Raw genomic sequence first — 16486 nt, forward strand, 5'->3', positions numbered from 1 at the left:
ATAGTTTTTGATGATAAGCAAAAACTATTTTGAAATAAACTTATACTAGCTGTAAGGAATTCTGTCTTAAGGCAATTAAGGCATCGTGCCTTAAGGCAAATTGCTGGAACTTCCCGTACCAAAAATTATTATTTTTTTAAAACGATTAACATTTTTGAAAAAAATTTACTTCGAAAAAATAAGATTTTTGACAAACAATTAGACAAAAAATTACTTTTTTTGAAAAAAAAAATTTTTTAATTTTTTTTTTAATTTTTTTTTTTTTTTTTTTTTGAAAAAAAATGTTTTCTTTATTTTAACACATATTTTGAAAGATCTAAACTTTTTTTCAATGCAATCGTACTGCTTTAACTGCATAAAGACGAAATATCAAAACCGCGTAAGCGCCGCGTCGACGTCTAACGCGTACATTGGTACGGAACCCATAGGAACGTAAACCAAAATTATACTTATTGTTAAAATCTCTATAAATATCTGATAATTTGATGTGCATATGTCTAATGATCATTTTTGACCGCCAAATGGCATTTTTTTTTTTTACTTTTTTCATTAGATCTCCGAACCGCTAGACCTGCCTTTATAAAAATTCGATCGGTTCTTCACCTTGTCAATACAAGTAAAATGTTTTTGAATTATTAAATCGGACGCTCCGTTCTCTTAAAAACTGAGTTTACCGTTTTCGGCACTTTTTGCCCCGTATCTTCGGAACGGCTAGACAGTCCTTCGCCAAAAACTAATCAGCACGTCTCCTTATCAATACGGATCGAATGTTTTTTGAATTATTCAAATCGGTTGATCCGTGTTCCCGAAATCGTCGACGAAAATTTGTATCCGCACATACATACACACACGTACATACATACACACACACACACACACACACACCACACACACACACATACACACACATACATCCATTTTTTCTAAGGTATGCCAAAATGTTCAGAAACCTTTGAAACGTAAAGATTTATAAAAATTTTCATTTTCGATTTTTTTGCGATTACTATAACTTGCCCTACGGGAAGTTAATAATGTTATTATACCCTTTTTACTCCGCTGTCCCTTGGGGGACAACTCATTATTATATTGTCTGGGTACAACTTAAATCTGTCTGCCCTCACCTGACTTCTCCGAGGCACCCGGCTGTTTGTATACATAATGACTCAGTTTGTATTAAAGCGTCAAATAGATCAAGGGTGAGCAATCCGCGGCCCGCGTGGTTTATGCGGCCTTTTGAATACATATTTTTCTGCGTCCAACCAAACATTTCTAAATTAAAGTTTTATTTACTCGTCAACTTTCTTCCACCAATAAATTATTTATAATCTGTCCCTTTCTTTTTATTTAGTTTGTTATAAATGTATATTATAATGTTCATATATATGAAATTAAATAAAAATAATTAATTTTAAAAATTAACTGCGGCTTGTGAGTTAAAAAAATTACTCATTCTTACAACAAATCTTTATAGTGATATGACAGTGTGTTCTCTTTTCAAAATTTACTATTTTTAAAGTGTTTTTTTTTTCACTTTTTTTTAGTAATTTTTTTTATAAACACGGTAAAACGACCGAGCAATAAAAGCAAGTAAAGCAAAATTTTCATAATAAAAAGACATAAAATACGATATATTACAATTTTAAGTAAATGAAAAACTAGAATCGACCCGCTATGCCTTTTGAAAATTGATTTCAACTTTAACATACTGCAGAAAATAAATTTAGATATTATTGTAAATGTATGTGCTTCTGCACGCACAAAACGCAAAAAACGCAAAAAACGCATACGCACAAAACGAATTGCATAACGTACACAATAATATCGTACGTCTTCGTCAGATGCGGCGCCCAGTTGCTAGTACTAGTAAATGCATAGATTGTTTTTAAATCAATGCCTAGGGAAAAGGGTTAAATAACTAAACCTTGATTCTTAATGATTTATTATATTATTTCCACATTTTGGGAAGTTCATGCAATTTGCTTTAAGCTAAAATGCTATTTGCTTTGCTTTTTTTTAAAGCAGCCGTGCTGCGTTAACTGCACATTGATGAAATATCGAAGCGCGTAAGCGCCACGTCATAGTCTAACGGATAAACATTGATACGAAACCTATAAAATGTAAACAAAATTTGTTCTTATAAAAATCAAAAGTGCATATGGCTAAAGATCGTTTTTGACAGCCAAATGCCTTTTTTAACTTTTATCGGATCTCCAAAACCGCTAGACATTCGCAAATATTTATTAGGTTCTTTGTTTCGTCAATACAAATAGTGTTTCTTGAATCATTCAAATTGGACGCTCCGTTCTCTCAAAAACTGAATTATTATTTTTTTTAATTATTCAAAGCGGTTGATACGTGTTCACAAAATCGTCGACGAAAATTAGTATCCGAACACACACACGCACACGCATATATTGATTTTTTCTAATTATAAAGTTTTAAAATGTTCAGAAAGATACGCAAAAATGTTCATTGTTGATCTTTCTGCGATTAATATAACTTACCCTAAAGAAAATTAAAAATTAATTCTATATATATTGTGCAGTTTTTATATACATTTAAAGCAATTAATTTAAAAAAAAAAATCATATTTTAAAGAGAATTTATTAAATAAATGATAAAACTTATGTTTGCAGATTTTTCGAGTGTATCACCTTGGTTTTGTTATTCTTACTTAACTTGTGAAATATGGTATACCAAGGTAAGTTTTAATATTTCCTACTACCTACATATTTTTTTTTTAACTTCCCGCAGGGTAAGTTATAGTAATCGCAAAAAATCGAAAATAATTTTTTTTATATATCTTTACGTTTCAGAGGTTTCTGATCATTTTGGCATACTTTAGAAAAAATGAATGTATGTGTGTGAATGTGTGCGGATACACATATTGATCCATGTTTTCTAATGTATGCCAAAATATTCAGAAGGTTTTGAAACGTAAAGATATATAAACATTTTCATTTTCGATTCTTTTGCGATCACTATAACTTACCCTTAAAAGTTATTTTTGGAAAACTTATCAAAACTGAATAAACTGCAATAGTTTTTTACATTCTGGTGCCACAACAACTCGATATACTTTTAGAGGACTCAAGTAAATCACTAATTAACATATTGATTTCTTGTTAATTAAGTCGATCATTTTTGATCGACATATTTTTGATATCTGGACAGCTCTACAATCTTAAGATGTTAACAACTCTGCAATTCGTTATTGTAACTCGCGTTTTAAAGTATTGCGCGGATCTAATATAATTCTCTAGATTAAAACTTACAGTAGGCAAAGTTGGATGGATTGGCATGAATTGTCGGAGGATCGACAGAATTTTTGGAGGGCCACTCGTGCTTGACACGAGGCCCCAATAATACTTATAAAATATTATATAAGATATTCTAATTAACTTCACAAATGAGACATTTATTTTTTTTGTCAGGAAAACCGGTTAAAACTGTTAGTTTTATTTTTAACTTCCCGTAGGGTAAGTTATAGTAATCGCAAAAAAATCGAAAATGAAAATTTTAGCATATCTTTACGTTTTAAAGGTTTCTGAACATTTTGGCATACCTCACAATCAGAAAAAATGCGTGTTCGCGTGTGTGTGTGTGATACAAATTTTCATCGACGATTTGGCGAACACAGATTAACCGATTTGAATAATGAAAAAAACATTCGATTCCTACTGATAAGGAGACGTGCTCAGTGACGTCGGAACCGTGTGGGCTGTGTGGGCTTGAGCCCACCCATCAATCTCAAAAATATCATATGGCCTCAAATGTCTAAATAAAAAAGAACAAGCTCGCACTGGCTGTTTAAAAAAAAAACGAGCCCACCCATGACAAATTTGCTTCTGACGCCACTGGGCGTGCTGATTAGTTTTTGGCCTTTGGCCGCCGTTTCGATAATACGGAGCAAAAAGTGCCAAAAACAGTAATTCAGTTTTTGAGAGAACGGAGCGTCCGATTTGAATGATTCAAAAACCATTTTGCTTATATTGACAAAATAAAAAATTGATTAAATTTTTGGAAATACAATTTTTGGCACTTTTTGCACCGTATCTCCAAAACGCGCCTTTGCCAAAAACTAATCAGCACGTCTCCTTATCAGTAGTGATCGCAAGTTTTTCTAATTATTCAAATCGGTTAATCTGTGTTCGCAAAATCGTCGACGGTGTATCCGCATACAGACACACATACACACGCGCACACATACACACACATACAAACATTATTTTTTTAAGTATGCCAAAATATTCAGAAACTTTTGAAACGTGTAGATATATAAAAATATTCATTTTCGATTTTTTGCAATTACTATAACTTACCCTACGGAAAGTTCAATATTTTTTATATAATAATTAATCAATTTTATAGGGGCTTCGTGTCATGCACGAAGGCCCTCCAAAAATTCAGGTTTACATCATCTATCCTTTCGGCAATTCCTGTCACTCCATCCGATTTTTTCCTACTGTAAATTTCAATATAGAGAATTATATTAGGATCCAAAAAGTTAGTTCCAAAACGCGAGTTAGAATAACGAATTGCAGAGTTGTTAACATCTTAATCTTGTAGAGCCGTCAAAACATCAAAAATGTGTCGATCAAAAATGATTCGATTCGATTAATCGATTAATTTGTGAGTATACCGACTTGCTGTAGCATAAAAATGTAAAAACTATTGCAGTTTATCCAATTTTGATAAATTTAAAAAAAAATAATTTTACGTAAGTTAAGTTACAGTGATTGCAAAAAAATCGAAATTGAAAATTTTATATATAAATTTACATTTCAGAGGTTTTTGAACATTTTGGCAGAAAAAAATACATGTATGTGTGTGTGTATGCATGCGCGAATTTTAATATTAGATAGATAAATAGATTTGAATGATTCAAAAAACAATAGATTCGTATTGATAAGGAGTCATGATGATTAGTGTTTGGCAAAGGAAGGTTCAGACCATAGATAAATAAGTATAAATGGTTCAGACGTTTCCAGGACACGGAATAAAAAAACAAAAATGGCCATTCAGTTTTAGAGAGAACGGAGCGTTCGAATTGAATGGTTCAAAAATATTTTTTTTGTATTCGACGACAAGCAGTTTAATTATAAAAATTAATTGAAGTTTGGAATAATCGGTCGCTTTTTTAGAAAATACTTTGTGTATATATTAGGCGCGAGTTTGTTTTTCAGCAATATTCAAACCAATAACAAACATGTTTGGAAAATTTGTATAAATTGAGTAATCTTCAACAGTTTCTCACATAATAGTGTTTTACAGCAACTCGGTATACTTAAAAATCACTAATAAATTAATATAATGATTTCTTATTGATGAAGTCATTCATGTAGTCATGTTGTGAAGTATTTTCATGTTACTTACACCTATCTTCTTGTAACTTTAATAATTATAATAATTAATATATTATAATGTTATATTACTATATTAAACTAGTGGGGCGCATGGCATCGTGCCTTAAGGTAAATTGCTTGAACTTCCCGTATCAAAAATTATTATTTTTTTAAAAACGAATAACATCTTTGAAAAAAATTTACTTCGAAAAAATTAGATTTTTAAGGAACTATAAATTGACAAAAATTTCCTTTTTTTGAAAAAACTTTTTTAAAAAAAAAAATTTTCGTTTTTTGAAAAAAAATGTTTTCTTTATTTTGACATATTTTGGAAGATTTGAACTTTTTTCAAAGTAATCGTACTGTTTTAACTGCATACAGACAAAATATAAAGCGCGTAAGCGTCGCGTTGCTGTCTAACGGGTAAACATTGGTACGGAACCCGTAGGAATGTGAACAAAAATTATACTTATTGTTAAAATCTCAATAAAATATCTGATAATTTGATGTGCATATGTCTAATGATCATTTTTGACCGCCAAATGGCATTTTTTTTTTACTTTTTTCTAAGTCTAAGGGCTTAGGGCCATGAGGGCTGGACCTGCCCTCATGAAAATTTGATCAATTTTCATCTTGTCAATACAAGTAAAATGTTTTTAGAGTTATTAAAATCGGACGCTCCGTTCTCTTAAAAACTGAGTTACCGTTTTCGGCACTTTTTGCCGCTTATTTTCGGAACGGCTAGACCTGCCTTCGCCACAAACTAATCAGCACGTCTCTTTATCAATACAAATCGAATGTTTTTAGAATTATTCAAATCGGTTGATCCTTGTTCCCGAAATCGTCGACGAAAATTTGTATCCGAACATCACACACATACAAGCCAAAATGTTCAGAAGGGTTTGAAACGTAAAGATATATAAAAAATTTCATTTTCGATTTTTTTGCGATTACTATAACTTGCCCTACGGGAAGTTAAGAATAAATGGATTAAAACTTTAGGCATAAGCTTCTGCTGCAATATTATAACTATGCAATATGTTCAAAAACAAATTGAATATAAAAAGAGATTAGAAATCAAATAGAACAACCACCAAACTAATTTCGCAAAGTTTGTTAAATTGCATTTTTTATGAATACATATCTGAACTTTTGCGAAGAATTTTTGAAGGTAGGTAGGGTGGGGCACAAAGGTCCAGATTGACAATCAGTAATTATCCTGTCTAATCTTAATGAATTATATGACAACACATATATCAACACACGTATCAAACTTCCAGTGAACTCCTAATTATAGAAATTTGTTTATTTTTAACATAATTTTAAATCTTGTCCCATTGGTGGAACCCATTAAGGGCCATTACCATCACCTGTTTGGTTAGGACCGCACGTTGGATGCAGCTGCTTGAGTTTTGAATAGCCCGCTTGTACGGGTGTGCTTCCTTGCTTCCTATTTTAGTTCGGACAATATCAATGTAGATGGCGCTATGCGATTATTAAAGAGCACAGCATTCCAGTGGTATCGTTTTTGGTTGAAACTACTTGGGCATGGCGTCGTGCCTTAAGACAAGTTGCTGGAACTTCCCGTATTAAATTAAAAATTTAAAATATTTTGAAAATTTTGAAAAAATAAGATTTTTGTAAAAACAAGACTATTCCAATAATTAAAAAAAAATAAATGTTTAATTAATTGATATTTCAAAGCAATCGCGCTGCGTAGCTGTTTTAGAAACGCGTAAGCGTTGCGTCATAGACTAACGGGCAGTGGCGTTGGAACCAAATTTTTGATGGGTGGGCTCTTTTTTTTTTTTTTTTTGATAGACAGCCAGTGGGTTGGTTTTTTTAGAGATATAAGCCCATATAATAGTTTTTTGAAATTGATTGGTGGGCTCAAGACCACACAGCCCACACGGTTCCGACGCCACTGCTAACGGGTAAAACTTGGTGAGGAACCCATAGAAATATAAACAAAATTTGTACTTATTATAAAAATCTCTATAAAATATCTGATAATTATAATATCTGATAATGTGCTATGTCTAATAATCATTTTTCATCGCCAAATGTCATTTTTAACTTCCCGAAGAAGAAGTTTATGTTTTCATCAAAAAATTCGATTCGCTAATTTTATTTTTTTCTCGACGTTTCAAGCCATTCTGAATCGAATGAGACCAAATTTAGAGAAAGTATTTGCGTTTGGGTGTGCGTGAACAGATTTTGCACCGTAAATTGAAGTTTTTTCAAAAACGGCTGCATCGATTTCAATAATTTAAAATTTAAAATTTAAATTATTCGATGCATCTCGATGAGGATTAGCGTATATCAGTTTTACGCGACGATCGACCGAGCCGTTTCTTTGTAAATAGTAGAAAAGTGAAAAACTTTTCTTCTACGTTTTAGCCCGCAATTGTGAATCAATTTTATTAATTTATAAACCGTTTGAAAGATATTGGTTGGGAATCGTGCTGCTTAGCTTTTGGTAAAGATTTGCTGTGACGTATTATTGTAATTAACTGTTGAATTTTTTTGGTGATTTTTATGATTTTTTTTGAACGATTGACTTTGAAAATTCGTCAAAGTTTGAATAAATTGGTTGCATTTATGGTGTTTGTCAAAATTAGACCTTTCATCAACGTTTTCTCAAAATATAATTACAGATATTATGAATATGTCTGAGAGATATCAATAAGAAATAGGAATGTTTATATTCAATTGATAGCGATAACTTTATTTTCAAAATAAAAAGTTAAAAAATTTATCTAAATATCTAAATCTCAAATTTGATTGATTAAGTCAATTATTACACATTTCGAAAAGTTCATGCAACTAGCTTTAAAGCTAAATGCCACTTTCAACTAATTTTTTAATTTTTTCATTAGATCTCCGAAACCGCTAGACCTGTCTTTTGTAATCCGTTCTTTATTTTGTTAATACAAGTAAAATGTTTTTTGAATTATTTAAATCGAAAAATTGTATTTGTGCATACATATACACACACACATACATCCATTTTTGTTAAGGTAAGCCAAAATGTTCAGAAGGTCTTCAAACGTAAATTTATAGAAAAATTTTCATTTTCGATTTTTTTGCGATTACTATAACTTAATTACTCGCTGAAAGCATTAATTTTTAATAAACTTTTGTGGATGCTTTATATAAACTAGCTTATTAATAAAAGAATTTAATGCTTTATGTTTCTCATAGAAGATAAACTCCTCAAACCCATAAAGACTAATACAGAGTTTAAAAGGATCTTATTTTTTCTGGTTACTACTACATACTACATACTATAGTATAGTAATTATACTATGTATATAATATATTTCGTTTGTTTAATTTTTTATTCATAAATATTTTGTATGTTTTGCCGATAAAGGATGTCCATCTTCATCTTGAAAAACTTTGAATAATAGAAACAATTTTTTAAATAATTAGAACTTACTATGAATCAAGTTGTACATTCACCAAAAATTATAATTGGAAATACCTCGAAGTATTCATGTTTACTATATTGTGAGTGAAGTGTATATAAGGTGCAATAAATGCCATATTTTTATATGAATTTGAAATCTGCGAAAATTGTACTTACTTGAAAATAAATTTTATTGGATATACAAATATATAAGTATTCGATGCATTGTATGGCTCGTGTAAGTTTCAAGGCAACGCGTCCTTTATAGAGCTTCCTAGGGATGCGCGAGGTCTATCGTAAAATGCAGACATAAATATTAATTATGGTCATAATTCCAACAACCAATATTGGGCATTATTGTCTATTTTAACGTACACTAAAGGACTCTACCGATTTTATTAGTTCTTACTACTAATACTATCAGGTTCTCTTTATGAAATCAATTCATATTTGCTTTTAGTTCTTCATTCAAATTATGTTCGATATCATTATTCACTTGGAACAGAATGAAATGTTAGTCTATAAATATTGGATGAATTTATCATTATACTCGTATGTACTTTTATTTGAGTTTGTTACATTGTATTTCATATTTGCTACTTTGGATGTCGATACAGTGTGCTGTTTTAATCTCATTCAATATAAGAAATTGAATCACGATTTTGATTATAAAGATTTAAATTTTAATTGAGTTTAAAAAAAAGTTACAAGAGATAATTTAAATCTATAATTCTTTAAACACTGATGAATATTTTTGACAAAATACCAGATGGAGGATATACAGAGTTATCTCTGTGAAAAATGTACCCATTTTCATTGGTCGAATAATTGGTTTGGTTTGGTTTCAAAAGTCAAATTGAACCTTTGTGCCCCGCCCTACTTTAGTAATAGAATATAATAATATAATAAAGCGCAACAGCTGATTTCTAAATTAACTTTGAAATAAAAATGTTAGCTTTTGTAGTGCCTACTGCTGTTCATGCTTTAAAAAATATTCGTTTAGCAATTATTTTCTGTTCGTGGACAAATTGTTCGTTGTCTATTTTTTGCAAAGAACGTTGTGTTGTATCCTTCGGGCGTGTGTCGTGCGACTCAGTTCCATCATTAGTTTGTAATGTCCGTCATATTCCGAAAAGTCGAAACCAATAAAGAAATTTCTGAACTGGCTTTAATTGCTGACGAGCCGGACATTGAGAACGCAGTGACCTTCCTTAAGAATGGTTTTATTGCTGTGACCACGCGCCTGTCTTTATGTCGTCAGTGTCAGTCTCGGTTCGTGTGCCGTTTTTAAATTAGATATGGCAGCACATTATTGATCCTTTTACTTTTTCATATATTTCGTATATTTACTTTTACTTGCACTCGGCCCATACTCGCACGAATCGCACGAACCTCAAGTACAGCACGCACATTTTCGAGATAGTAAAACCGTCTTAACGCCGTCACGACGATTTTCATGCATTTCTATGAATTTCTCAGACCGTAAATCGTGAATTTGTTTTCGAATGTTGTGACCGGATTTGTGTAAATAATGTCAAATATGTTATAGTATTAGTTATTGTTTATTTTTTTGTCTTCTCTTTTAGTTTTTGCAATAGACTTTTGCCTTTACGCTTTTCTTTCTTTTTCACTTTTTCTTTACTTTTCAAGTCATTCTGAATCTTATGAGATCATCAACACTGAAAAAACTAGTGTTGCATGACTTTGCCTTAGGGCAAATTGCTTGAACTTCCTGTATCGTAATGAAATATACGAAAAATGTTGAATGTTTTTAGCCTGAAAATAACATTCGAATAATTTTAGATATTCAAAACATTTTTTTGGATTTTTTTTTAAATTTTGAGATATTGTTTTATCTTCTCGTAAAACTAATCATTTCTTTAAACTGACAGCATAAGCAAATTCTATTTTGAATTATTCTAATCATATGATCCGTTTTCTCAATAACTGCTATTCTTTGCACTTTTTGCTCCGTATCTCATAAACGGCTAGAATTGCCTTTGCAAATAAAACTAATCAGGACATCTACCCGCCAATACGAATGGAATGTTTTTTTAATCAGCTTTAATTCTTGCACTGTTTGCTCCATATCTCTAAAATAGCTGGACCTGCCTTTGTGAAAACTAATCAACACGTATCCCTGTTAATACAAATCGATTATTTTTCGCATCATTCTAATCGCCCCGTTCCCAATCTAAATGCTCCGTTTCCGGATTAATTGAGTTTCCATATTCTGCAGTTTTTGCTTCGTATCTTCGTAATGGCCTATCCTGTTTTTGCCAAAAACTAATCACCACGCCTTCTTATCAATAGAAATCAAATGCTTTTTGAATCATTCAAAGCGGTTGATCCGTGCGCTCGAAATTTGCCATAAAATAATACCTATACGTACATAGACACACATCCATTTTTTCTAAAGTAAAATGTTCAGAAACCTCTAAAACGTAACGATATGCAAAAATTTTCATTTTCGATTTTTGAACGCTTACTATAACTTACCCTATGGGAAGTAAATAATGTGTGTATGTATGCATATGTGTGTCAAAAGTTGATTTTTCATTGTCATTTTCTAAAAAACGGGTGCACCGATTTCTAAAACTTAAGCTATTTGTGAAACTACTAGACAGGTATCATTTGGGAATTGTGCTGATTAGTTTTTGGTTTAGATGGATGTAACCGGTTCTTGGTAATAAATAGTTAAAAATAGTTTTTTTTCATGATTTTAATCAAACTTCGTATGACGAAAAAGTTTATAAACTCTTATTAAACATCTTAAAATATCATAGATACCCGACAAGTGGTTTAATTACAAAAATTCATTAAATCTTAGAATAACGAGCCGCGACCTTAGAACATACACGATGAATGTACTAAGCACTGGTGGTGCACTATAATTAGTACAAGTACAGATATATTGTAGTAATGATTAGTTTTAAGTGAAAACAAAAACTTTATTCTCGAAAAAATCATTCGATATAATTTTATAAAAATAGTTAAATGAATTAAGGGACAGATTCTGGCGTAAAACAGACCAATGTTATGTAGCGTTTTGCATATAAAATGGTACTAAAAACTGTCAAAATGCTATGTGGTTGGTGCACGATCAGGCGTTTTACATACAAAATGCAACTTTACTCATATATTATTATGTCACATCACAAAGATGCACTTACCATAACATTCTTTTTTTGACGTTTGTGCGTTCTCTAAGTTAAATCTAAAACTCTTGACTGCACAGCAGCTACATAGATTTGACAGTTTTAGTACCATATTATATGAAAAACGCTATGTAACATGGCAATAACATAACATTGGAAAGATGTTTATACATCTTTCCCTAACGCAAAATACCACTAGTTCATCAAATTTTTAAATGTGAATGGAATTACAAGTGCTTTTCACAAAAGAAAAATTAGTGATATGATTATAGTTTCATAGATCAAAGTTTATTAAAATCTGATGATAAAACGTAATCAGTTCCGAATAGTTGTATATATGTATGTAGGGCTCGCTCGTAGGTAAGTGGCTAGAACGACTGGACCTGGATCAGGGGTCCCGGGTTCTTTACCCGTCTGTTGCAGGCAGCAGTGACAACGATTTTCACTTGGAAATATAGATATCAATATGTTTTCAAGTGAAAATAGCCCTTGCCCGGCATTGCTGCACTAATAAAAAGTCATTACTATTACAACAATTGTAATAATAAAAATTCAGCACATAGAGATGAGACAATTGTTTGGGTTGCCATCTATAATAAAAACAAACGTATTTTGTAAGAGATTCATCACAACAGCTCATAGAACCCATAAGTTCTGATCGCTGTTCAAATAAAATTATAAAAAAAAAATATATGTATGTATGTATGCATTTGTATATATTCAAATATGTATACAAAGGTTGCGTGTCTATTTGTGTATATGTGTATATATGTGATGTGTGTCTTTCTATAAATAAAAGTTTTATAATGTGTGATTGTAAAATTGGTGAAATTTTCGTTGTGCCATTATTAAATCCGATTGTATGTGCGGGTCCTCTGGTTGCATGCATATACGTGCACCTTACTCAGCTTAGCCCACTTAGAGATCAGAACACAACAGGTTGAGACCACCTGCTTTGCTTTGACGGCGTACGTCCCGCTGATTTTTATCCCTGGGCGCTGAACTTTCCAAATGTCCCCGCGATGATAATTCATATCCTTTATATTGGACAGCTTTGAATCAATATTTAAATCAGTCTCTTTGTCAGCGATTCAGGGGTCGTTTATTTAAAGATGATTTTATCAGTATTTAATATGTATTTTCGCTTGTCAGAGAAAGCGAAACGATTTCGAAATAATTTTAGATGAAACCTTTTCGTCAATTTGCATAATCGTAGTTATGTCACATTTGAATTCATTGCTTTTAGAATTACCGTTTTATTAGTAATTAGTACTGCCATGAAAAAAATTATCTCACGTTGATTAGAAAATTTGAGCTTTTAAGTGCAACCTAGAACTTCGATGAAATTATGACCAATTTTTCATTTTCATGGTAAATTTTCATTCATTTTGTTAATTTAAGCTTTGGGAAAATAATAGTGAATAATATTTCTAGAACTACAATCAAAAACAATAACATCATTGTCCTAAATTTTCAAGAATTAAGACTTTTTGTTGAACTATGAATTTAAAATTTTTGAAATCGACTTTGAGAAGCCCTCCTGTAAGTGTGTTGGCAAGTTCATCAAAATATGGTGCATTAATCAGGATGGTCTGGATGTCTACAAGGAACTAATCAACGCGATTTCTAGGCAATATCCTTCGAACAGTTTTTGAATTTTTAAAATAGATTCAAAATTGGTCGGCAAAATTGATTGGCTCGGTCACGCTAATCTATACTAGTCCTTATCGAGATACATGGAATGGATTTTAAATTTTTAAAATCGGTCTAGCTGCTTTCAAAAAAACGTCGACCAAACATCAAAAATCGTCTTACATACGGCACACAAACATACTTTTTCCAAATTAGGTCTCATGCTCATGATCAGAATAGCTAGAAACGTCGCGAAAACATAAAATTAGCAAATCAGATTTTTTGCGAAAACAAACATTCCTTTCGGTAAGTTAAAAATGACTAAATATGTTTATTATACAAGCTGCTTGTAAATATATATTTTTTAATATATATTAATATTTTTAAACTTCCCGTGTAATGGGCTAAAAATGTAAAATGAAAATTTTTGCTTATCTTCACGTTTTAGACGTTTCTGAACATTTTGGCATACCTCAGAAAAAATGGATGTGTGGAGATCCGAAAATCGAAATCATTCGATTCTTATTGAAGAAGAGACGTGCTGAATAGTTTTTGACAAAGACAGGACCAGCAGCTTCGGAGATATGGAGCAAAAAGTACTCAAAATGTCCGCTTTAAAAGAACGGATCAACCGATTCAAATGAAAAATGATTAAAAAAAACATTTGATTTATATTATGGGGAGATGTGCTGGTTAGTTTTTGGCAAATGCAAGTTCAGCATTTTCAGAGGTACGTAGCAAAAAGTGCTAAAATTTCAGTTTTTGAGAAAACGCTGCATCCGATTTGAATGATACAAAATACATTTTGCTTGTATTGTGAGTATAAAGAATTTTAGTTATTATTAATTTTTTGGAAAAGCAAAAAATATTAATTTCTAAATTTAAGAAACAATTTTTTTTATTTTTTTTTTTCAAATTTCAGAATTTAATTATGATTTTAGCTAAAATTCTAAAACTCACTTATAATACTTAAAATAAATAATTTGAACTTTGCAATTCAGTATATATAATTTTTAGAAAAATGAAATAAGGTCCTTTAATTCTAAATCCGCTTGTTTTATTTTTTTACTTTTCTGTTCACATGAAAATATCGCATATATGTCGTACAATGTATATTCTCTCATATTTTATCTTTAAAATACGAATAATGAAAGTTACAGTATTTATAATAACCTATTTGGAAACATTTAAAATTTTTTGACTATTTCGTTACGGTACGGAAGTTCTAGTAATTTGCCTTAAGGCAAACTAGTTAATATTATTGGTTCTAAAACAAATTTTATTCAAGCTTTAATAGCAATAGTAAAATAATAAAAAATCTAAATAGTCATCGAATGGTTCATTCATAACTTTAACATATAGAAAGTTATAAACTCTAAAAAATAACTCAAAATGATTCTCATCAAACCAAATACCTGTTGTTCTCTATTTTTATTCCGGCATAGATAAAAAATGGTTTGTGGGTCAGCGGATATATTTAAAAAGTCCGTGACGGATTGTCTATTGTCGATGTGCTGTTGTCAACTATTTGACATTAGAAAACCCAAAAGAATGACAACATGTCAACAAGGTCCTTGCCGTGGTTCCTAGTATACGGACACATGGTTACCCACTATTGGAAATCTTTCACGCTGCTTTCAAAGCGATTCGAAACATTTTGTTAGCCGTCCTCTGTACTCACGTCCGACACGCTTGTTAGGCGAACGCGACGGAGAAATTTCTAATTGCTAAACTCCCATTACCGGATCATTGCGAGGACGTTTCGAAAATATCGACTACAAAAATGAAAGTTCAATGCTTAAAAATTGTTAAAAATTGTATTATATTTGTTCTGTCATTATTCGAATCCAGACACCATATTTAGTACATGCTTCCTTTAGTTTACTTATTATAGTTGTCTTTCTGCATTGATATAAATAGATTTTTTTTAATTATATTTTTGAACAGCAATCAGAACCTTACGTTCTATGAGCTGTTGGGCTGAAACTTCTCCTTACTTCGTATTTTTGTAGATGGTAACCCAATGGTTAATCCATCCATATTTGATGATTTTTGTTATTAGAATTAATCTAATAGGGCTGACTTTTTATTGGTGCAGCAATGCCGGGCAAGGGCTATTTTCACTTGGAAACATATTGCTATCTATATTTCCAAGTGAAAATCGTTATCACTGCTACCTGACAACAGGCTGCTCGAAGTGGGTATCGAACCCGGGACCTCTGAAACAAGTCCCGTCGCTCTTACCGCTTACCTACGGGCGACCCCGATATAAATACATGATGATAAATAAATAATGATCTAATCTCGAATAAGTGTCATCTCCAAAAATTGTTAAAATAGATAATAAAACAAGTGGGGTGTATGGCATCGTGCCTTAAGGCAAATTGCTGGAACTTCCCGTACCGTAACGATTTGTTCAAGAAATATTGAATGTTTTCAAATAGATTATTATAAATATTGTAACATAGACTAATATTTATAAGAATTATATAAACTGAATTGCAAAGTTGAAATTATTTGTTTAAAGCATATTAGAACTTTAGTCAAAATTAAAAATAAAATCTGAAATATTTTCGATATACAAAAAAATTTTTTTTTTTGGAAAAAAAACGCTTATGAATTGGACGCGACGTTTATATATTTATTACAAAAAAGTATATAAACAAAACTTAATCACACTGATTTAAAATGAAGGACATTTCTAATATTTATAAGAATTATATAAACTGAATTGCAAAGTTAAAATTATTTATTTAATGTATATAAGTAAGCATTAGAACTTAAGCCATAATAAAAATTAAATTCCACATTATTTTTGATATACAAAAAGTAATTTTTTTTAAGAAAAAAATCAATTTTCAATTTTATTCCAAAAGCAGTTGCTTTGTCAATACAAGTATAACTTTTTTTTAATCATTCTAATCGGATGCTTAGTTCTC

The 16486-nt window shown here is 31.0% G+C and overlaps 1 long non-coding RNA gene across 1 annotated transcript in view; it reads left to right on the top strand.

Moving 5' to 3' along the window:
- Positions 1 to 16486, top strand: part of LOC113378438 — a 94276-nt gene that overhangs the window by 5693 nt on the left and 72097 nt on the right. Inside the window, exon 2 of the long non-coding RNA XR_003367185.1 lies at positions 2637 to 2701. This is a non-coding gene — a long non-coding RNA (uncharacterized LOC113378438). The remainder of the gene's footprint in view (positions 1 to 2636; positions 2702 to 16486) is intronic.

The sequence above is a fragment of the Ctenocephalides felis genome, unplaced genomic scaffold (assembly GCF_003426905.1).
Source record: "Ctenocephalides felis isolate EL2017-DRISC unplaced genomic scaffold, ASM342690v1 CF-g0.4_SCAFFOLD_01886, whole genome shotgun sequence".
Lineage (NCBI taxonomy): Eukaryota > Metazoa > Arthropoda > Insecta > Siphonaptera > Pulicidae > Ctenocephalides > Ctenocephalides felis.